This window comes from Amphibalanus amphitrite, unplaced genomic scaffold (genome assembly GCF_019059575.1).
Source record: "Amphibalanus amphitrite isolate SeventyFive unplaced genomic scaffold, NRLGWU_Aamphi_draft 000396F_arrow, whole genome shotgun sequence".
NCBI classification, from domain to species: domain Eukaryota; kingdom Metazoa; phylum Arthropoda; class Thecostraca; order Balanomorpha; family Balanidae; genus Amphibalanus; species Amphibalanus amphitrite.
In genome coordinates, this window is record NW_024881890.1 from 519,608 (window position 1) to 544,509 (window position 24,902).

Here is a 24,902-nt window from a genome sequence, read left to right on the forward strand (position 1 = left end):
ACTTGGGTCAGGCCTAAACTTGTGGCTCGATTTTCTTAAAAATTTCAGTGTATGGGCTCCCGCAGGCGATCTACCTGTTGGCACCGGTCGCTACTCGCTTAAAACCTCGTGGCACGTGGCACGTGCGATTCCATTTTCCCCATGTTAAGTCAATGGGGTTTTGAACACTTTTTGCGCGATCGCGAATAGCGGGAAAACGAGCCAAGAAGGAGGTGGTTTTCTTCCCAGCATTTTATGGCAAACACGTTCAGGTACACGCTAGTGTGCTCCGTATACCCCTCAGAACTTCGTAACGTGTCTTTGCACGAGGTCAAAGTTGAACTTTTTTCGCTCCCCATGTTAAGTCAATGGGCGTTTTTGCAGAGACTTTTTCATTCGCTCATTGTACAAAATTATATGATACGATTTTGTTTAAACTTTCAGGACTTGTTGAGAAAAGACCATAGAACATGTTGTTATGCTTCTTTAAGCTGTGCAAATTCGTTTGTTGTCTTTAGGCTTCTTTAAAAATGAAAAATTTTAACATGGAAAGTCAATGGGAGCGTCTTTGGTGCTTAATAACTTTGTACCTTGAAGACATATTCAAGTGAAAAGTTGATATTTTATACAACTTTTGATGCTCTTTCCAATGATATATACAACTTTATTGCACGTGGTGCCGTTTTTGAGAAATATAGTAAAAAAGCACGACATTACCGAGATTTGAGCTCAGACCTATATCGTTACGGTGTCAGGCGGACACGAGGACAGGTGGCGCCGCCGCCGCCCGCATAGCGGCGGGAATGTGAACTAACCTGTTTACCATCTATGGTATGGTACCATCGGGGGACCGGCCGCCGTCGGCACCATTTCGGGACTTTGCATCGCAATAAAAGGCTTATTTACAATTGAAAATGGACTAGCGAGAGTCGTTATGGAATCAGAATTTGATGCTCTACAAAACTAGGCTATTTTCATTGTGATGGCATCACAGACTACACCGCTAAACCCAATAAAGCAGATTTATGTCGCGTCATCGATGATTACATATAATGTATCATTCTTTGATATATATGTAGTCGGGTCTTTCAGCTGCGTCCCTCCCCTCCCTCGCCGCGCCGGCGGGTCGGCCATCCGTGGCTTGCCGCCCGCCGGCTGCTGGCCGGTCAGCTGGCCGGTCAGCTGGTCGCCCGCGGCTGTCGGTGCAGTGCGGGATGCCTACTTGCGGGGGGGGGGGCCGTCGTGGCGGCGGCCCGGGTGGACTGGGCGAGCAGTGAGTTGGGGAGCGCTGCGCTGTCGGTGCTCTAGTTTGTATTGCGTTCGCATGATACGGCTTGAGCCAATACAGAGTGAACTGATTGAGCTGAGCAAGTCTTTACATACATTGAAAAGTAAAGCACTTTTTACTGCATCTACGGTGAGATGCTAGATAAAATTTATGGTCTACCTAATGGTACCCATTACTTAACAATTAAGTGAATCATTTCGTCGCTAAACTCTCGTAAATTCGTATGTCCGCCTCACTATGGAGTTTGGACCGTAACGTATGGCCTTTGCTCAGACAGTATACGAACAGGTGACGGGGATGCCTCTAATAGAAGGATGCGACACGATTTTACTGCTAAATAGCGGCCGGCCGCCGTGGGGACGTTTTTGTACGACTTATATCTCGGCAACCACTGGGCTGATACACGTGCGTTTTTTTTTGTGTGGGGTAGCTTTTTCCCTTCTTTCACATAGTGTGCTACTCTCGATGCATATGGGTGACCCCTAACGCACGTTCCACGTGCAAAGCCAAGAGGTGCCTGTTTTGTAATAAGCGCAATAGCTCGCGGTAATTACTGGGCCGATTGCGCTAAAACTTGGCATGGAGGTAGACACTTTCCAGGCGATGCATTTCCATGTGTCTTGGTAGGGGTGCAACTGCACGTGCGCACGTGCAGGGTGACGCTTCCAGATCTCGAGAACGGCTGGACCGATTGTGTTCAAATTTGGCATAACGCTTGATACCGATCAGTAGGTTGCAGTCATTTAGTATGTATTTCCATGTGCCACGATTGGGGTGCAACTGCACGTGCGCACGTGCAGGGTGACGCTTCCAGATCTCGAGAACGGCCGGGCCGATTGAGTTCAAATTTGGTACACCGCAAGAGACCGATTAGTAGGGTGCCGTGCGCAAGTCAGTTTGGACCCATCTTGCACGTGCGCACGTGCAGGGTGACGCTTCCAGATTTCAAGAACGGCTGGACCGATTGCACTCAAATTCGGCAAACATCTAGAGATCGATCAGTAGGGTGCCGTGCACAAGTCAGTTAGTATGTATTTCCATGTGTCACGGTTGAGATGCAACTGCACGTGCGCACGTGGAGGGGTCGTTTCAAGATCTTGAAAACGGCTGGGCCGATTGAGCTCGAATTTGGTACACCGCTAGGGACCGGCGAATAGGGTCCCATGCACAATGCAATTGGACACAGCTTGCACGTGCGCACGTGCAGGGTGACGCTTCCAGATCTCGAAAATGGCCGAGCCGATTACACTCAAATTTGGCACACCGCTATAGATCAGCGAGTAGGGTGCCGTGCACGTCAGTTTGTAACACACCGACTCCGGTCTGCACGTGCAAGGCTCATCCTCTCGTTTGGCGACGGGCGTTTTTGCTGCGTTTACAAAGGTGCTTGCTCAAACAACCTGCGGTCCCGCGATGCGGAGCCCAGCATCGCAGATGCTGGTAACCGCAGGTTGTTTGAAAAGACAAACACTATTCGTTAGAATTGTGTTTTTCTATTGAAAAACAACCGGAGCGGTCCGTCTCCGGGCTATGTTTTGCAAGTCTGGCCGCGAATTGGGGCAACTTGACCGGGGCCTAAACGTGCATTGCGATTTTCGTAAAAATTTCAGGGTATGGGCTCCCGGGGGCGATCTACCTGATGGCTTCGGTCGCTACTCGCTTAAAACCTCGTGGCACGTGGCACGTGCGATTCCATTTTCCCCATGTTAAGTCAATGGGGTTTTGGACACTTTTTGCGCGATCGCGAATAGCGGGAAAACGAGCCAAGGAAGAGGTGGTTTTCTTCCCAGCATTTTATGGCAAACACGTTTGGGTACACGCTAGTGTGCGCCGTATACCCCTCAGAACTTCGTAACGTGACTTTGCACGAGGTCAAAGTTGAACTTTTTTCGCTCCCCATGTTAAGTCAATGGGCATTTTTGCAGAGACTTTTTCATTCGCTCATTGTACAAAATTATATGATACGATTTTGTTTAAACTTCCAGGACTTGTTGAGAAAAGACCATAGAACATGTTGTTATGCTTCTTTAAGCTGTGCAAATTCGTTTGTTCTTTTTAGGCTCGTTTAAAAATGAAAAATTTTAACATGGAAAGTCAATGGGAGCGTCTTTGCTGCTTAATAACTTTTTACAGTTGAGATATATTTATGTGAAAAGTTGATAGGTTATACAACTTTTGATGCTCTTTCCAATGATATATACAACTTTATTGCACGTGGTGCCGTTTTTGAGAAATATAGTAAAAAAGCACGACATTACCGAGATTTGAGCTCAGACCTATATCGTTACGGTGTCAGGCGGACACGAGGACAGGTGGCGCCGCCGCCGCCCGCATAGCGGCGGGAATGTGAACTAACCTGTTTACCATCTATGGTATGGTACCATCGGGGGACCGGCCGCCGTCGGCACCATTTCGGGACTTTGCATCGCAATAAAAGGCTTATTTACAATTGAAAATGGACTAGCGAGAGTCGTTATGGAATCAGAATTTGATGCTCTACAAAACTAGGCTATTTTCATTGTGATGGCATCACAGACTACACCGCTAAACCCAATAAAGCAGATTTATGTCGCGTCATCGATGATTACATATAATGTATCATTCTTTGATATATATGTAGTCGGGTCTTTCAGCTGCGTCCCTCCCCTCCCTCGCCGCGCCGGCGGGTCGGCCATCCGTGGCTTGCCGCCCGCCGGCTGCTGGCCGGTCAGCTGGCCGGTCAGCTGGTCGCCCGCGGCTGTCGGTGCAGTGCGGGATGCCTACTTGCGGGGGGGGGGGCCGTCGTGGCGGCGGCCCGGGTGGACTGGGCGAGCAGTGAGTTGGGGAGCGCTGCGCTGTCGGTGCTCTAGTTTGTATTGCGTTCGCATGATACGGCTTGAGCCAATACAGAGTGAACTGATTGAGCTGAGCAAGTCTTTACATACATTGAAAAGTAAAGCACTTTTTACTGCATCTACGGTGAGATGCTAGATAAAATTTATGGTCTACCTAATGGTACCCATTACTTAACAATTAAGTGAATCATTTCGTCGCTAAACTCTCGTAAATTCGTATGTCCGCCTCACTATGGAGTTTGGACCGTAACGTATGGCCTTTGCTCAGACAGTATACGAACAGGTGACGGGGATACCTCTAATAGAAGGATGCGACACGATTTTACTGCTAAATAGCGGCCGGCCGCCGTGGGGACGTTTTTGTACGACTTATATCTCGGCAACCACTGGGCTGATACACGTGCGGTTTTTTTGTGTGGGGTAGCTTTTTCCCTTCTTTCACATAGTGTGCTACTCTCGATGCATATGGGTGACCCCTAACGCACGTTCCACGTGCAAAGCCAAGAGGTGCCTGTTTTGTAATAAGCGCAATAGCTCGCGGTAATTACTGGGCCGATTGCGCTAAAACTTGGCATGGAGGTAGACACTTTCCAGGCGATGCATTTCCATGTGTCTTGGTAGGGGTGCAACTGCACGTGCGCACGTGCAGGGTGACGCTTCCAGATCTCGAGAACGGCTGGACCGATTGTGTTCAAATTTGGCATAACGCTTGATACCGATCAGTAGGTTGCAGTCATTTAGTATGTATTTCCATGTGCCACGATTGGGGTGCAACTGCACGTGCGCACGTGCAGGGTGACGCTTCCAGATCTCGAGAACGGCCGGGCCGATTGAGTTCAAATTTGGTACACCGCTAGAGACCGATTAGTAGGGTGCCGTGCGCAAGTCAGTTTGGACCCATCTTGCACGTGCGCACGTGCAGGGTGACGCTTCCAGATTTCAAGAACGGCTGGACCGATTGCACTCAAATTCGGCAAACATCTAGAGATCGATCAGTAGGGTGCCGTGCACAAGTCAGTTAGTATGTATTTCCATGTGTCACGGTTGAGATGCAACTGCACGTGCGCACGTGGAGGGGTCGTTTCAAGATCTTGAAAACGGCTGGGCCGATTGAGCTCGAATTTGGTACACCGCTAGGGACCGGCGAATAGGGTCCCATGCACAATGCAATTGGACACAGCTTGCACGTGCGCACGTGCAGGGTGACGCTTCCAGATCTCGAAAATGGCCGAGTAACCGCAGGTTGTTTGAAAAGACAAACACTATTCGTTAGAATTGTGTTTTTCTATTGAAAAACAACCGGAGCGGTCCTTCTCCGGGCTATGTTTTGCATGTCTGGCCGCGAATTGGGGCAACTTGGGTCAGGCCTAAACTTGTGGCTCGATTTTCTTAAAAATTTCAGTGTATGGGCTCCCGCAGGCGATCTACCTGTTGGCACCGGTCGCTACTCGCTTAAAACCTCGTGGCACGTGGCACGTGCGATTCCATTTTCCCCATGTTAAGTCAACGGGGTTTTGGACACTTTTTGCGCGATCGGGAATAGCGGAAAAACGAGCCAAGGAAGAGGTGGTTTTCTTCCCAGCATTTTATGGCAAACACGTTTGGGTACACGCTGGTGTGCGCCGTATACCCCTCAGAACTTCGTAACGTGACTTTGCACGAGGTCAAAGTTGAACTTTTTTCGCTCCCCATGTTAAGTCAATGGGCATTTTTGCAGAGACTTTTTCATTCGCTCATTGTACAAAATTATATGATACGATTTTGTTTAAACTTCCAGGACTTGTTGAGAAAAGACCATAGAACATGTTGTTATGCTTCTTTAAGCTGTGCAAATTCGTTTGTTCTTTTTAGGCTCGTTTAAAAATGAAAAATTTTAACATGGAAAGTCAATGGGAGCGTCTTTGCTGCTTAATAACTTTTTACAGTTGAGATATATTTATGTGAAAAGTTGATAGGTTATACAACTTTTGATGCTCTTTCCAATGATATATACAACTTTATTGCACGTGGTGCCGTTTTTGAGAAATATAGTAAAAAAGCACGACATTACCGAGATTTGAGCTCAGACCTATATCGTTACGGTGTCAGGCGGACACGAGGACAGGTGGCGCCGCCGCCGCCCGCATAGCGGCGGGAATGTGAACTAACCTGTTTACCATCTATGGTATGGTACCATCGGGGGACCGGCCGCCGTCGGCACCATTTCGGGACTTTGCATCGCAATAAAAGGCTTATTTACAATTGAAAATGGACTAGCGAGAGTCGTTATGGAATCAGAATTTGATGCTCTACAAAACTAGGCTATTTTCATTGTGATGGCATCACAGACTACACCGCTAAACCCAATAAAGCAGATTTATGTCGCGTCATCGATGATTACATATAATGTATCATTCTTTGATATATATGTAGTCGGGTCTTTCAGCTGCGTCCCTCCCCTCCCTCGCCGCGCCGGCGGGTCGGCCATCCGTGGCTTGCCGCCCGCCGGCTGCTGGCCGGTCAGCTGGCCGGTCAGCTGGTCGCCCGCGGCTGTCGGTGCAGTGCGGGATGCCTACTTGCGGGGGGGGGGGGGGGCCGTCGTGGCGGCGGCCCGGGTGGACTGGGCGAGCAGTGAGTTGGGGAGCGCTGCGCTGTCGGTGCTCTAGTTTGTATTGCGTTCGCATGATACGGCTTGAGCCAATACAGAGTGAACTGATTGAGCTGAGCAAGTCTTTACATACATTGAAAAGTAAAGCACTTTTTACTGCATCTACGGTGAGATGCTAGATAAAATTTATGGTCTACCTAATGGTACCCATTACTTAACAATTAAGTGAATCATTTCGTCGCTAAACTCTCGTAAATTCGTATGTCCGCCTCACTATGGAGTTTGGACCGTAACGTATGGCCTTTGCTCAGACAGTATACGAACAGGTGACGGGGATACCTCTAATAGAAGGATGCGACACGATTTTACTGCTAAATAGCGGCCGGCCGCCGTGGGGACGTTTTTGTACGACTTATATCTCGGCAACCACTGGGCTGATACACGTGCGGTTTTTTTGTGTGGGGTAGCTTTTTCCCTTCTTTCACATAGTGTGCTACTCTCGATGCATATGGGTGACCCCTAACGCACGTTCCACGTGCAAAGCCAAGAGGTGCCTGTTTTGTAATAAGCGCAATAGCTCGCGGTAATTACTGGGCCGATTGCGCTAAAACTTGGCATGGAGGTAGACACTTTCCAGGCGATGCATTTCCATGTGTCTTGGTAGGGGTGCAACTGCACGTGCGCACGTGCAGGGTGACGCTTCCAGATCTCGAGAACGGCTGGACCGATTGTGTTCAAATTTGGCATAACGCTTGATACCGATCAGTAGGTTGCAGTCATTTAGTATGTATTTCCATGTGCCACGATTGGGGTGCAACTGCACGTGCGCACGTGCAGGGTGACGCTTCCAGATCTCGAGAACGGCCGGGCCGATTGAGTTCAAATTTGGTACACCGCTAGAGACCGATTAGTAGGGTGCCGTGCGCAAGTCAGTTTGGACCCATCTTGCACGTGCGCACGTGCAGGGTGACGCTTCCAGATTTCAAGAACGGCTGGACCGATTGCACTCAAATTCGGCAAACATCTAGAGATCGATCAGTAGGGTGCCGTGCACAAGTCAGTTAGTATGTATTTCCATGTGTCACGGTTGAGATGCAACTGCACGTGCGCACGTGGAGGGGTCGTTTCAAGATCTTGAAAACGGCTGGGCCGATTGAGCTCGAATTTGGTACACCGCTAGGGACCGGCGAATAGGGTCCCATGCACAATGCAATTGGACACAGCTTGCACGTGCGCACGTGCAGGGTGACGCTTCCAGATCTCGAAAATGGCCGAGCCGATTACACTCAAATTTGGCACACCGCTATAGATCAGCGAGTAGGGTGCCGTGCACGTCAGTTTGTAACACACCGACTCCGGTCTGCACGTGCAAGGCTCTAACCGCAGGTTGTTTGAAAAGACAAACACTATTCGTTAGAATTGTGTTTTTCTATTGAAAAACAACCGGAGCGGTCCTTCTCCGGGCTATGTTTTGCATGTCTGGCCGCGAATTGGGGCAACTTGGGTCAGGCCTAAACTTGTGGCTCGATTTTCTTAAAAATTTCAGTGTATGGGCTCCCGCAGGCGATCTACCTGTTGGCACCGGTCGCTACTCGCTTAAAACCTCGTGGCACGTGGCACGTGCGATTCCATTTTCCCCATGTTAAGTCAACGGGGTTTTGGACACTTTTTGCGCGATCGGGAATAGCGGAAAAAACGAGCCAAGGAAGAGGTGGTTTTCTTCCCAGCATTTTATGGCAAACACGTTTGGGTACACGCTGGTGTGCGCCGTATACCCCTCAGAACTTCGTAACGTGTCTTTGCACGAGGTCAAAGTTGAATTTTTTTCGCTCCCCATGTTAAGTCAATGGGCGTTTTTGCAGAGACTTTTTCATTCGCTCATTGTACAAAATTATATGATACGATTTTGTTTAAACTTTCAGGACTTGTTGAGAAAAGACCATAGAACATGGTGTTATGCTTCGTTAAGCTGTCAGAATTCGTTTGCTCTTTTGAAGCTCGTTTAAAAATGAAAAATTTTAACTTTGAAAGTCAATGGGAGCGTCTTTGATGCTTAATAACTTTTTACGTTTAAGATATGTTTAAGTCAAAAGTTGATATTTTATACAACTTTTGATGCTCTTTCCAATGATATATAGAACGTTATTGCACGTTGTTCCGTTTTCCTGGTGTTGTCCATCTGAACTTGTCAGTCACGTGACCCATTTGACCTTCGGATCCAATTCTGGTAGTCAATTCTGGCGCTTTTGTTACCATAGCGAAATATGTAACGCCGTGTTCACAGTTTACTGACGACGAAGGTCCTGCTTAATCTGGCAAATAGCGTTCGAGAACTGCGGCCAAGCCCCGCTGATCTTGAACGTGATTGGTCGGTGGGCGTAAAGAATCTCCGTCGTCAGGGAGACTGCGAACACGGGGTAAACCAAGGAGTAAACAATCTGTGCGTGGAATGGGGAGTGGTGAATGTGGAACGGCGATGATAGGTGCTGATGTCGTCGATTTTTATTTATACTGTTATCCTTATTATACATTCTGATCATTTTTTATGTTCAGGAGTTTTCTCTGTTGATTTAACATCAAAAACGGTGTGTTTAACTGTTATTGCCAAGTGCCATATTGATATTGAAATTGGGGTACAATTCAACATTCTGATTCACTGGTTTTCTATGGCCTGTTGTGTATCATATTATTGGTAATGTGAATATAGGTACTCCAAACGGCAAACACTGCTATTTTCTGGTATATATTAATGTTTGACCTGATTTTATATTATTGGTAATGTGAATATAGGTACTCCAAACACTGCTATTTTCGGGTATATATTAATGTTTGACCTGATTTTACTTCACTTCACCTTATATTTTTTGCAGGAACAGTTATCACAGCATTATTGTGCAAAAATAAGGGTGGTGTATCACAGCATATCACAGCACTCTGCCAGCCGCTTTTGGCTTCCATAGAGACATCAACAAGCCTATACCTCCAACACTACCGGAGGTTGACGCTAGCTCACGCGGAATGCGCTGGCAGCGGCTGGCAGCGCGCCCATGAAACACAGCCAGGGGTTTCTTCTGTAAAGTCATTGTTGTCTAGGTACATGGGCCTTTACCAATTGTTAACAGCTATAAAAATTGGAATTAAAAATGTTCAGGTATTATGAGCATCAGCTAAACAGGGAAGAGGATTCGGCTTCAGCCCATCTTGCAACGCCTCAATGAAATTTAACGAGAAACTTAAATTGAGGGAGCAGCTACTCAACTGTGGTAAAGCCCATAAATCCTTGTGGATTTACCTACATACCTGAGGTAAATCCACAAGGCACCTTGAGTTCAAAATATGAAGTGACAACAAGCGAAATATAGCAGAAATTGGGACTTAAAGGAGCTTAGAAATAATCTGCTTAGTTCATTTGAAATGTATTGTTACCCACTTTCTAACCATGCATATTTTTGTGTCTTGTGAGGTCTCATAACCGCAGGTTGTTTGAAAAGACAAACACTATTCGTTAGAATTGTGTTTTTCTATTGAAAAACAACCGGAGCGGTCCTTCTCCGGGCTATGTTTTGCATGTCTGGCCGCGAATTGGGGCAACTTGGGTCAGGCCTAAACTTGTGGCTCGATTTTCTTAAAAATTTCAGTGTATGGGCTCCCGCAGGCGATCTACCTGTTGGCACCGGTCGCTACTCGCTTAAAACCTCGTGGCACGTGGCACGTGCGATTCCATTTTCCCCATGTTAAGTCAACGGGGTTTTGGACACTTTTTGCGCGATCGGGAATAGCGGAAAAACGAGCCAAGGAAGAGGTGGTTTTCTTCCCAGCATTTTATGGCAAACACGTTTGGGTACACGCTGGTGTGCGCCGTATACCCCTCAGAACTTCGTAACGTGTCTTTGCACGAGGTCAAAGTTGAACTTTTTTCGCTCCCCATGTTAAGTCAATGGGCGTTTTTGCAGAGACTTTTTCATTCGCTCATTGTACAAAATTATATGATACGATTTTGTTTAAACTTTCAGGACTTGTTGAGAAAAGACCATAGAACATGTTGTTATGCTTCTTTAAGCTGTGCAAATTCGTTTGTTCTTTTTAGGCTCGTTTAAAAATGAAAAATTTTAACATGGAAAGTGAATGGGAGCGTCTTTGCTGCTTAATAACTTTTTACAGTTGAGATATATTTAAGTGAAAAGTTGATAGGTTATACAACTTTTGATGCTCTTTCCAATGATATATACAACTTTATTGCACGTGGTGCCGTTTTTGAGAAATATAGTAAAAAAGCACGACATTACCGAGATTTGAGCTCAGACCTATATCGTTACGGTGTCAGGCGGACACGAGGACAGGTGGCGCCGCCGCCGCCCGCATAGCGGCGGGAATGTGAACTAACCTGTTTACCAGAGGGGTGTTCACGGGCACCGCACACTGCTGCGTGCGCTGTGTGCGGTGCGTCCAGCAGGCGTGGGGGTAGGGGATGGGTAGGCGGTTCTGACGTCACGGCTGCGTGCGGTGGACGGTCCGCTGTGGCCAGTCCCGACCGGCCACAGCGATCGCTGTGTGCGGTGACGGAAGGCTGACGTAGGGACGCAGTGGGCGGAGCTTGGAGGCTATGTGCGGTCCGACCGCACACAGGGCCCGTGAACAGCCCTCTGATCTATGGTATGGTACCATCGGGGGACCGGCCGCCGTCGGCACCATTTCGGGACTTTGCATCGCAATAAAAGGCTTATTTACAATTGAAAATGGACTAGCGAGAGTCGTTATGGAATCAGAATTTGATGCTCTACAAAACTAGGCTATTTTCATTGTGATGGCATCACAGACTACACCGCTAAACCCAATAAAGCAGATTTATGTCGCGTCATCGATGATTACATATAATGTTTCTTTGATATATATGTAGTCGGGTCTTTCAGCTGCGTCCCTCCCCTCCCTCGCCGCGCCGGCGGGTCGGCCATCCGCGGCTTGCCGCCCGCCGGCTGCTGGCCGGTCAGCTGGCCGGTCAGCTGGTCGCCCGCGGCTGTCGGTGCAGTGCGGGATGCCTACTTGCGGGGGGCCGTCGTGGCGGCGGCCCGGGTGGACTGGGCGAGCAGTGAGTTGGGGAGCGCTGCGCTGTCGGTGCTCTAGTTTGTATTGCGTTCGCATGATACGGCTTGAGCCAATACAGAGTGAACTGATTGAGCTGAGCAAGTCTTTATATACATTGAAAAGTAAAGCACTTTTTACTGCATCTACGGTGAGATGCTAGATAAAATTTATGGTCTAATGGTACCCATTACTTAACAATTAAGTGAATCATTTCGTCGCTAAACTCTCGTAAATTCGTATGTCCGCCTCACTATGGAGTTTGGACCGTAACGTATGGCCTTTGCTCAGACAGTATACGAACAGGTGACGGGGATACCTCCCATAGAAGGATGCGACACGATTTTACTGCTAAATAGCGGCCGGCCGCCGTGGGGACGTTTTTGTACGACTTATATCTCGGCAACCACTGGGCTGATACACGTGCGGTTTTTTGTGTGGGGTAGCTTTTTCCCTTCTTTCACATAGTGTGCTACTCTCGATGCATATGGGTGACCCCTAACGCACGTTCCACGTGCAAAGCCAAGAGGTGCCTGTTTTGTAATAAGCGCAATAGCTCGCGGTAATTACTGGGCCGATTGCGCTAAAACTTGGCATGGAGGTAGACACTTTCCAGGCGATGCATTTCCATGTGTCTTGGTAGGGGTGCAACTGCACGTGCGCACGTGCAGGGTGACGCTTCCAGATCTCGAGAACGGCTGGACCGATTGTGTTCAAATTTGGCATAACGCTTGATACCGATCAGTAGGTTGCAGTCATTTAGTATGTATTTCCATGTGCCACGATTGGGGTGCAACTGCACGTGCGCACGTGCAGGGTGACGCTTCCAGATCTCGAGAACGGCCGGGCCGATTGAGTTCAAATTTGGTACACCGCTAGAGACCGATTAGTAGGGTGCCGACTGCCGTGCGCAAGTCAGTTTGGACCCATCTTGCACGTGCGCACGTGCAGGGTGACGCTTCCAGATCTCAAGAACGGCTGGACCGATTGCACTCAAATTCGGCAAACATCTAGAGATCGATCAGTAGGGTGCCGTGCACAAGTCAGTTAGTATGTATTTCCATGTGTCACGGTTGAGATGCAACTGCACGTGCGCACGTGGAGGGGTCGTTTCAAGATCTTGAAAACGGCTGTAATCATCAGTCTTGGTGGTCCTCTCTCAGCCACTGGATCCGTTGGTGTCTTGCGTTTGCCAAAAGGTGTAGCAAAAACACTGGCTTACACTCGCTGATCAGGCAATCGTAGCCGGAAGCCCTTAGTTACGGAGCGAGCGAAGCGAGCGTACCTGGTAGGTTCGAGTTTAGGACCTGGTAGGTCCTGGTAGGACCTAACCACTTGCAAATAACCGCAGGTTGTTTGAAAAGACAAACACTATTCGTTAGAATTGTGTTTTTCTATTGAAAAACAACCGGAGCGGTCCTTCTCCGGGCTATGTTTTGCATGTCTGGCCGCGAATTGGGGCAACTTGGGTCAGGCCTAAACTTGTGGCTCGATTTTCTTAAAAATTTCAGTGTATGGGCTCCCGCAGGCGATCTACCTGTTGGCACCGGTCGCTACTCGCTTAAAACCTCGTGGCACGTGGCACGTGCGATTCCATTTTCCCCATGTTAAGTCAACGGGGTTTTGGACACTTTTTGCGCGATCGGGAATAGCGGAAAAAACGAGCCAAGGAAGAGGTGGTTTTCTTCCCAGCATTTTATGGCAAACACGTTTGGGTACACGCTGGTGTGCGCCGTATACCCCTCAGAACTTCGTAACGTGTCTTTGCACGAGGTCAAAGTTGAATTTTTTTCGCTCCCCATGTTAAGTCAATGGGCGTTTTTGCAGAGACTTTTTCATTCGCTCATTGTACAAAATTATATGATACGATTTTGTTTAAACTTTCAGGACTTGTTGAGAAAAGACCATAGAACATGGTGTTATGCTTCGTTAAGCTGTCAGAATTCGTTTGCTCTTTTGAAGCTCGTTTAAAAATGAAAAATTTTAACTTTGAAAGTCAATGGGAGCGTCTTTGATGCTTAATAACTTTTTACGTTTAAGATATGTTTAAGTCAAAAGTTGATATTTTATACAACTTTTGATGCTCTTTCCAATGATATATAGAACGTTATTGCACGTTGTTCCGTTTTCCTGGTGTTGTCCATCTGAACTTGTCAGTCACGTGACCCATTTGACCTTCGGATCCAATTCTGGTAGTCAATTCTGGCGCTTTTGTTACCATAGCGAAATATGTAACGCCGTGTTCACAGTTTACTGACGACGAAGGTCCTGCTTAATCTGGCAAATAGCGTTCGAGAACTGCGGCCAAGCCCCGCTGATCTTGAACGTGATTGGTCGGTGGGCGTAAAGAATCTCCGTCGTCAGGGAGACTGCGAACACGGGGTAAACCAAGGAGTAAACAATCTGTGCGTGGAATGGGGAGTGGTGAATGTGGAACGGCGATGATAGGTGCTGATGTCGTCGATTTTTATTTATACTGTTATCCTTATTATACATTCTGATCATTTTTTATGTTCAGGAGTTTTCTCTGTTGATTTAACATCAAAAACGGTGTGTTTAACTGTTATTGCCAAGTGCCATATTGATATTGAAATTGGGGTACAATTCAACATTCTGATTCACTGGTTTTCTATGGCCTGTTGTGTATCATATTATTGGTAATGTGAATATAGGTACTCCAAACGGCAAACACTGCTATTTTCTGGTATATATTAATGTTTGACCTGATTTTATATTATTGGTAATGTGAATATAGGTACTCCAAACACTGCTATTTTCGGGTATATATTAATGTTTGACCTGATTTTACTTCACTTCACCTTATATTTTTTGCAGGAACAGTTATCACAGCATTATTGTGCAAAAATAAGGGTGGTGTATCACAGCATATCACAGCACTCTGCCAGCCGCTTTTGGCTTCCATAGAGACATCAACAAGCCTATACCTCCAACACTACCGGAGGTTGACGCTAGCTCACGCGGAATGCGCTGGCAGCGGCTGGCAGCGCGCCCATGAAACACAGCCAGGGGTTTCTTCTGTAAAGTCATTGTTGTCTAGGTACATGGGCCTTTACCAATTGTTAACAGCTATAAAAATTGGAATTAAAAATGTTCAGGTATTATGAGCATCAGCTAAACAGGGAAGAGGATTCGGCTTCAGCCCATCTTGCAACGCCTCAATGAAATTTAACGAGAAACTTAAATTGAGGGAGCAGCTACTCAACTGTGGTAAAGCCCATAAATCCTTGTGGATTTACCTACATACCTGAGGTAAATCCACAAGGCACCTTGAGTTCAAAATATGAAGTGACAACAAGCGAAATATAGCAGAAATTGGGACTTAAAGGAGCTTAGAAATAATCTGCTTAGTTCATTTGAAATGTATTGTTACCCACTTTCTAACCATGCATATTTTTGTGTCTTGTGAGGTCTCATATAGCAATAAAAATAGAAAAGTTATACAAGAGCAGTGACATGCATAGTTTGCTTGTGTTGTCACAACTTTGTACAATATTTCCAGCTTTATAATATGCAGTTATCAGTCACATTGGGCATCACACATGTATTTTTTTTTCTGCAGGAGGGAAGACACAGGAGGGAACTAGTGACTCATGTTTTTGCTTCTATCGCTTCACCCCTGGGGAATCAGTTCCTGCACCCCTTGAATATAATGGTCACCAAGGGGTGCTGTCCTGACACGTTCACTTTCTGTTGAGAAGGTTAGAACAAACACCATGTGTGTCATTTAGTTGCATATATAATACTTCAATGTTAAGTCTGCATGAAGTCTGAAGTCTAGCCACTCTTAATCCTAGGTTGTCGTGACGTTAATCTAGCCTGGGTGGATATTTTGCTGTGCTAAAAGCACGGACTCCGCTACGCCCCAGTACGGCGGCTGGGGCGCCTCCCCTGGAGGAAAACGGCGCCGGGGAGGGGGACGGACACTGTTACACTTGCGGTTTTTTGTGTGGGGTAGCGTATACTCTTCTTACAAGTATTTACTATGGACAATGCTTGCGGGTGACCTCCACTGCACGTGACACGTGTAAAACGGAGAGGTGTCACTTTTGTTACGGAGCGAGCGAAGCGAGCGAAGTCTTTCCTTAGATTAACGGAAATTTCTGAGTATGAGCGGAAATGTATTGTTACCCACTTTCTAACCATGCATATTTTTGTGTCTTGTGAGGTCTCATATAGCAATAAAAATAGAAAAGTTATACAAGAGCAGTGACATGCATAGTTTGCTTGTGTTGTCACAACTTTGTACAATATTTCCAGCTTTATAATATGCAGTTATCAGTCACATTGGGCATCACACATGTATTTTTTTTTCTGCAGGAGGGAAGACACAGGAGGGAACTAGTGACTCATGTTTTTGCTTCTATCGCTTCACCCCTGGGGAATCAGTTCCTGCACCCCTTGAATATAATGGTCACCAAGGGGTGCTGTCCTGACACGTTCACTTTCTGTTGAGAAGGTTAGAACAAACACCATGTGTGTCATTTAGTTGCATATATAATACTTCAATGTTAAGTCTGCATGAAGTCTGAAGTCTAGCCACTCTTAATCCTAGGTTGTCGTGACGTTAATCTAGCCTGGGTGGATATTTTGCTGTGCTAAAAGCACGGACTCCGCTACGCCCCAGTACGGCGGCTGGGGCGCCTCCCCTGGAGGAAAACGGCGCCGGGGAGGGGGACGGACACTGTTACACTTGCGGTTTTTTGTGTGGGGTAGCGTATACTCTTCTTACAAGTATTTACTATGGACAATGCTTGCGGGTGACCTCCACTGCACGTGACACGTGTAAAACGGAGAGGTGTCACTTTTGTTACGGAGCGAGCGAAGCGAGCGAAGTCTTTCCTTAGATTAACGGAAATTTCTGAGTATGAGCGGCCGGCCGGCCGGCCGGCCGGCCGTGCGGACGCTTTTGCGAGGCTTATAGGCGGCGTGATGCCCCAAAACGGATATTGCGGCGCCGTCGATTGACGCACGAGGGTGAAATTTTCACGACTCGTGGGTCATGTAATTCAACAGGTCGTATTAGCTTTTGGGCACGATTCGGCCGGGGGTGCGCCCGTGGCGCGTGCTCATGTGCGCCATAGGGTTAACATTAAAAACGGCAAAAACAGGCTATTGCTCCAGATGGTCCGACCACTACAACCCCATATGATGCACTCTTGGCTGCATCCCCACCCCACCCTTTCCCCTTACAGTATGAAGTATGAAAAACAGTGATTTTTTACTGGAGCTGCAAAGTGTGCCTTTGAACCACCTTATGATTTACTAGTATCTAATGTATTTGTCCATCAGGATCAGTTATCTAATGGCAGTAGACTGTTGTCTTCACATACTTCATATCTATTTTGGCTACTGCATTGTGTTCTGTAAAAAAAAAATATGGAAAACGTTTTGGATGTAGTTTTTAGTAGAATGCTTCTTTACAGATCCCGAAAGAAGATAACTGCTTGTTTTCTTCACCGCCACCAGTCTACCTGCTCTCTGCACACTCGGCAGAGCGCGGCAGGGCACCCCACGGAGCTGCACTAGTCACATCCGGGCCCCACGCCGGTCGACGGCCGATGCGATGGAGGCACTACTCCGAGGCACTACTGGGAGGCCTGCGGCGCGGACGACGGATGCGGCAGTTGGTCAAGACACGGCAGCCTACTCGAGGTGCTTCTCGCCTGGAGGACGCAGGCGAATCGCGTTATCCTAGCTGTGCCTCGTCATGGTGCGATGAGCCTTAATAGACTAATGCATATTCTTCCTTTGGTTGTAATTCATTTGCTGCTGCCCGCTGGGCTAAGGAGTAACTCTGTGCGCCTACTTTGTGCAGACGCTCGTCCAGTGCCGCCCTTCGTTTGCCGCACATATCTTTATTTATTCTTTGTTACAATTCCGTCTTTGGTCATTTTTTTTTTACCATGGGGGCACTTGAAAGTTTTGTTTTTAAATCTGTGGACATTGAACCTGGAATCGGTTTTTTGTCGGATTTCGGTTTTGTTTTTGCACTGTGGAAATATCTCGTTCAATATTTTTTTAAGATAGGGCGTGTTAAAACTTTTAGTCTCATTACTCCTCTGTGCATTCTAAAGTACTATAATGTGCATCTCAAGTGTTTGGTGCTGTACTGTTATTATTTATGGTTAATCCAGTGCTGATTTATGGTTAATCCAGTTTTTATTCGATTGAATCGTTGTGTGTAATGTGCATGACATCCGCGTACCGCCTGTAGCAGTGTTATATATTTTCATTTATGCTGGAAAATAATAACTTTCTTGTTCATTGGCTTTATTCGATGACAGAGACGTGCCAGATGACTGGGGCTGCGACTTGACTTGGTAGTTGTTAACGGTGCAAACTTCAACCATCAAGCATGATGTGGAAACGTCACATTCCGTTATCAAATCTTCGTACCGTAAATACTGAATAAGATCAATACTAGGCTGGAGCTTGCTAGAAAAACCGTGCACTGACAACGGCGAGTGGTGGACCTGAGTAGCGGCCGGGAGGCAGGGAAGTCAGCCAATTGTCAGATGTCTATTTCTTCACACATCTTTATTCTTTACTTTACACCGTCATAGACGTAATGCAATTATCGGAGCATGAAGTGGTGTATTGCCCTTATTACACCCTTCCAGTAAGTATCCAATGCCCATCCATCCACTTTCCGCAGGTGCAGGAGCAAGGGAGAGCGAAATAATTTTTATCGTCACTCACCTCACGCCCAACTGCTAGGCGAAAAGCCAGTACTCGCAATGTTTCAATCTTATTTAAGAAAAAAAGCAAATGTATCGGCTATAAATGCGTCGTGTTCCCTGCGGTAATACTATTAGTTTAACCGCAGGTTGTTTGAAAAGACAAACACTATTCGTTAGAATTGTGTTTTTCTATTGAAAAACAACCGGAGCGGTCCTTCTCCGGGCTATGTTTTGCAAGTCTGGCAGCGAATTGGGGCAACTTGATTCCAGCCTATAACCGCAGGTTGTTTGAAAAGACAAACACTATTCGTTAGAATTGTGTTTTTCTATTGAAAAACAACCGGAGCGGTCCTTCTCCGGGCTATGTTTTGCATGTCTGGCCGCGAATTGGGGCAACTTGGGTCAGGCCTAAACTTGTGGCTCGATTTTCTTAAAAATTTCAGTGTATGGGCTCCCGGGGGCGATCTACCTGATGGCACCGGTCGCTACTCGCTTAAAACCTCGTGGCACGTGGCACGTGCGATTCCATTTTCCCCATGTTAAGTCAACGGGGTTTTGGACACTTTTTGCGCGATCGCCAATGGCGGGAAAACGAGCCAAGGAAGAGGTGGTTTTCTTCCCAGCATTTTATGGCAAACACGTTTTACTATTAGTTTAACCGCAGGTTGTTTGAAAAGACAAACACTATTCGTTAGAATTGTGTTTTTCTATTGAAAAACAACCGGAGCGGTCCTTCTCCGGGCTATGTTTTGCAAGTCTGGCAGCGAATTGGGGCAACTTGATTCCAGCCTATAACCGCAGGTTGTTTGAAAAGACAAACACTATTCGTTAGAATTGTGTTTTTCTATTGAAAAACAACCGGAGCGGTCCTTCTCCGGGCTATGTTTTGCATGTCTGGCCGCGAATTGGGGCAACTTGGGTCAGGCCTAAACTTGTGGCTCGATTTTCTTAAAAATTTCAGTGTATGGGCTCCCGGGGGCGATCTACCTGATGGCACCGGTCGCTACTCGCTTAAAACCTCGTGGCACGTGGCACGTGCGATTCCATTTTCCCCATGTTAAGTCAACGGGGTTTTGGACACTTTTTGCGCGATCGCCAATGGCGGGAAAACGAGCCAAGGAAGAGGTGGTTTTCTTCCCAGCATTTTATGGCAAACACGTTTGGGTACACGCTGGTGTGCGCCGTATACCCCTCAGAACTTCGTAACGTGTCTTTGCACGAGGTCAAAGTTGAATTTTTTTCGCTCCCCATGTTAAGTCAATGGGCGTTTTTGCAGAGACATTTTCATTCGCTCATTGTACAAAATTATATGATACGATTTTGTTTAAACTTTCAGGACTTGTTGAGAAAAGACCATAGAACATGTTGTTATGCTTCGTTAAGCTGTCAGAATTCGTTTGCTCTTTTGAAGCTCGTTTAAAAATGAAAAATTTTAACATGGAAAGTCAATGGGAGCGTCTTCGCTGCTTAATAACTTTTTACGTTTAAGATATGTTTAAGTCAAAAGTTGATATTTTATACAACTTTTGATGCTCTTTCCAATGATATATACAACATTATTGCACGTGCTGCCGTTTTTGAGAAATATAGTAAAAAAGCACGACATTACCGAGATTTGAGCTCAGACCTATATCGTTACGGTGTCAGGCGGTCACGAGGACAGGTGGCGCCGCCGCCGCCCGTATAGCGGCGGGAATGTGAACTAACCTGTTTACCATCTATGGTATGGTACCATCGGGGGACCGGCCGCCGTCGGCACCATTTCGGGACTTTGCATCGCAATAAAAGGCTTATTTACAATTGAAAATGGACTAGCGAGAGTCGTTATGGAATCAGAATTTGATGCTCTACAAAACTAGGCTATTTTCATTGTGATGGCATCACAGACTACACCGCTAACCCCAATAAAGCAGATTTATGTCGCGTCATCGATGATTACATATAATGTTTCTTTGATATATATGTAGTCGGGTCTTTCAGCTGCGTCCCTCCCCTCCCTCGCCGCGCTGGCGGGTCGGCCATCCGCGGCTTGCCGCCCGCCGGCTGCTGGCCGGTCAGCTGGCCGGTCAGCTGGTCGCCCGCGGCTGTCGGTGCAGTGCGGGATGCCTACTTGCGGGGGGCCGTCGTGGCGGCGGCCCGGGTGGACTGGGCGAGCAGTGAGTTGGGGAGCGCTGCGCTGTCTGGTGCTCTAGTTTGTATTGCGCTCGCATGATACGGCTTGAGCCAATACAGAGTGAACTGATTGAGCTGAGCAAGTCTTTATATACATTGAAAAGTAAAGCACTTTTTGCTGCATCTACGGTGAGATGCTAGAGAAAATTTATGGCGTACCTAATGGTACCGATTACTTAACAATTAAGTGAATCATTTCGTCGCTAAACTCTCGTAAATTCGTATGTCCGCCTCACTATGGAGTTTGGACCGTAACGTATGGCCTTTGCTCAGACAGTATACGAACAGGTGACGGGGATACCTCCCATAGAAGGATGCGACACGATTTTACTGCTAAATAGCGGCCGGCCACCGTGGGGAGTCTGGGGACGTTTTTGTACCACTTATATCTCGGCAACCACTGGGCTGATACACTTACGGTTTTTTTGTGTGGGGTAGCTTTTTCCCTTCTTTCATATAGTGTGCTACTCTCGATGCATATGGGTGACCCCTAACGCACGTTCCACGTGCAAAGCCAAGAGGTGCCTGTTTTGTAATAAGCGCAATAGCTCGCTTATTACTGGGCCGATTGCGCTAAAACTTGGCATGGACGTAGACACTTTCCAGGCGATGCATTTCCATGTGTCACGGTTGGGGTGCCGCTGCACGTGCGCACGGGCAGGGTGACGATTCCAGATCTCGAGAACGGCTGGGCCGATTGTGATCAAAGTTGGCACACCGTTAGGGCTCGGCGAGTAGGGTGCCGTGCACAAGTCAGATGGGACCCAGTTTGCACGTGCGCACGTGCAGGCTGACGCTTCCATATCTCAAGAACGGCTGGACCGACTGTGCTCAAATTTGGCATACCACTAGAGACTGGTTAGTAGGGTGCCGTGCACAAGTCAGTAAGTATGTATTTTCATGTGCCGCGGTTGGGGTGCAGCTGCACGTGCGCACCTGTATGGGTCGCTTCCAGATCTTGGAAACGGCTGGGCCGATTCAGATTAAATTTGGTACATCGCTAGAAACCGGCGAATAGAGTGCCGTGCACAAGTCAATTGGGGCCCAGGCTGCACGTGCGCACGTGCAGGGTGTCGCTTCCAGATCTCGAAAACGGCCGGGTCGATTGCACTCAAATTTGGCACACCGCTATAGACCGGCGAATAGGGTGCCGTGCACGTCAGTCCGTAGCACACCGACTCCGGTCTGCACGTGCAAGGCTCATCCTCTCGTTTGGCGGCGGGCGTTTTTGCTGCGTTTACAAAGGTGCTTGCTCAAACAACCTGCGGTCCCGTAACCGCAGGTTGTTTGAAAAGACAAACACTATTCGTTAGAATTGTGTTTTTCTATTGAAAAACAACCGGAGCGGTCCGTCTCCGGGCTATGTTTTGCAAGTCTGGCCGCGAATTGGGGCAACTTGACCGGGGCCTAAACGTGCATTGCGATTTTCGTAAAAATTTCAGGGTATGGGCTCCCGGGGGCGATCTACCTGATGGCTTCGGTCGCTACTCGCTTAAAACCTCGTGGCACGTGGCACGTGCGATTCCATTTTCCCCATGTTAAGTCAATGGGGTTTTGGACACTTTTTGCGCGATCGCGAATAGCGGGAAAACGAGCCAAGGAAGAGGTGGTTTTCTTCCCAGCATTTTATGGCAAACACGTTTGGGTACACGCTAGTGTGCGCCGTATACCCCTCAGAACTTCGTAACGTGACTTTGCACGAGGTCAAAGTTGAACTTTTTTCGCTCCCCATGTTAAGTCAATGGGCATTTTTGCAGAGACTTTTTCATTCGCTCATTGTACAAAATTATATGATACGATTTTGTTTAAACTTCCAGGACTTGTTGAGAAAAGACCATAGAACATGTTGTTATGCTTCTTTAAGCTGTGCAAATTCGTTTGTTCTTTTTAGGCTCGTTTAAAAATGAAAAATTTTAACATGGAAAGTCAATGGGAGCGTCTTTGCTGCTTAATAACTTTTTACAGTTGAGATATATTTATGTGAAAAGTTGATAGGTTATACAACTTTTGATGCTCTTTCCAATGATATATACAACTTTATTGCACGTGGTGCCGTTTTTGAGAAATATAGTAAAAAAGCACGACATTACCGAGATTTGAGCTCAGACCTATATCGTTACGGTGTCAGGCGGACACGAGGACAGGTGGCGCCGCCGCCGCCCGCATAGCGGCGGGAATGTGAACTAACCTGTTTACCATCTATGGTATGGTACCATCGGGGGACCGGCCGCCGTCGGCACCATTTCGGGACTTTGCATCGCAATAAAAGGCTTATTTACAATTGAAAATGGACTAGCGAGAGTCGTTATAGAATCAGAATTTGATGCTCTACAAAACTAGGCTATTTTCATTGTGATGGCATCACAGACTACACCGCTAAACCCAATAAAGCAGATTTATGTCGCGTCATCGATGATTACATATAATGTATCATTCTTTGATATATATGTAGTCGGGTCTTTCAGCTGCGTCCCTCCCCTCCCTCGCCGCGCCGGCGGGTCGGCCATCCGTGGCTTGCCGCCCGCCGGCTGCTGGCCGGTCAGCTGGCCGGTCAGCTGGTCGCCCGCGGCTGTCGGTGCAGTGCGGGATGCCTACTTGCGGGGGGGGGGGGGCCGTCGTGGCGGCGGCCCGGGTGGACTGGGCGAGCAGTGAGTTGGGGAGCGCTGCGCTGTCGGTGCTCTAGTTTGTATTGCGTTCGCATGATACGGCTTGAGCCAATACAGAGTGAACTGATTGAGCTGAGCAAGTCTTTACATACATTGAAAAGTAAAGCACTTTTTACTGCATCTACGGTGAGATGCTAGATAAAATTTATGGTCTACCTAATGGTACCCATTACTTAACAATTAAGTGAATCATTTCGTCGCTAAACTCTCGTAAATTCGTATGTCCGCCTCACTATGGAGTTTGGACCGTAACGTATGGCCTTTGCTCAGACAGTATACGAACAGGTGACGGGGATACCTCTAATAGAAGGATGCGACACGATTTTACTGCTAAATAGCGGCCGGCCGCCGTGGGGACGTTTTTGTACGACTTATATCTCGGCAACCACTGGGCTGATACACGTGCGTTTTTTTTGTGTGGGGTAGCTTTTTCCCTTCTTTCACATAGTGTGCTACTCTCGATGCATATGGGTGACCCCTAACGCACGTTCCACGTGCAAAGCCAAGAGGTGCCTGTTTTGTAATAAGCGCAATAGCTCGCGGTAATTACTGGGCCGATTGCGCTAAAACTTGGCATGGAGGTAGACACTTTCCAGGCGATGCATTTCCATGTGTCTTCGTAGGGGTGCAACTGCACGTGCGCACGTGCAGGGTGACGCTTCCAGATCTCGAGAACGGCTGGACCGATTGTGTTCAAATTTGGCATAACGCTTGATACCGATCAGTAGGTTGCAGTCATTTAGTATGTATTTCCATGTGCCACGATTGGGGTGCAACTGCACGTGCGCACGTGCAGGGTGACGCTTCCAGATCTCGAGAACGGCCGGGCCGATTGAGTTCAAATTTGGTACACCGCTAGAGACCGATTAGTAGGGTGCCGTGCGCAAGTCAGTTTGGACCCATCTTGCACGTGCGCACGTGCAGGGTGACGCTTCCAGATTTCAAGAACGGCTGGACCGATTGCACTCAAATTTAACCGCAGGTTGTTTGAAAAGACAAACACTATTCGTTAGAATTGTGTTTTTCTATTGAAAAACAACCGGAGCGGTCGTTCTCCGGGCTATGTTTTGCAAGTCTGGCCGCGAATCAGTACAACTTGACCGGGGCCTAAACGAATCGCTCAATCTTCGTAATAACCGCAGGTTGTTTGAAAAGACAAACACTATTCGTTAGAATTGTGTTTTTCTATTGAAAAACAACCGGAGCGGTCCTTCTCCGGGCTATGTTTTGCAAGTCTGGCAGCGAATCGAGACATCTTGATTCCAGCCTAGACGAATCGCTCAATCTTCGTAAAAAGTTCAGGGTATGGGCTCCCGGAGGCGATCTACCTGATGGCACCGGTCGCTACTCGCTTAAAACCTCGTGGCACGTGGCACGTGCGATTCCATTTTCCCCATGTTAAGTCAACGGGGTTTGGGACACTTTTTGCGCGATCGCCAATGGCGGGAAAACGAGCCAAGGAAGAGGTGGTTTTCTTCCCAGCATTTTATGGCAAACACGTTTGGGTACACGCTAGTGTGCGCCGTATACCCCTCAGAACTTCGTAACGTGTCTTTGCACGAGGTCAAAGTTGAACTTTTTTCGCTCCCCATGTTA

The 24,902-nt window shown here is 47.5% G+C and overlaps 1 long non-coding RNA gene across 1 annotated transcript; it reads left to right on the forward strand.

The window, feature by feature from the left end:
• Nucleotides 1-14,167: 14,167 nt before the first annotated feature.
• On the forward strand, nt 14,168-18,052 carry LOC122390445. Its single transcript, XR_006258147.1, has 2 exons — nt 14,168-14,215; nt 17,212-18,052. It is a non-coding gene; the product is annotated as an uncharacterized LOC122390445 (long non-coding RNA).
• Nucleotides 18,053-24,902: the final 6,850 nt, after the last annotated feature.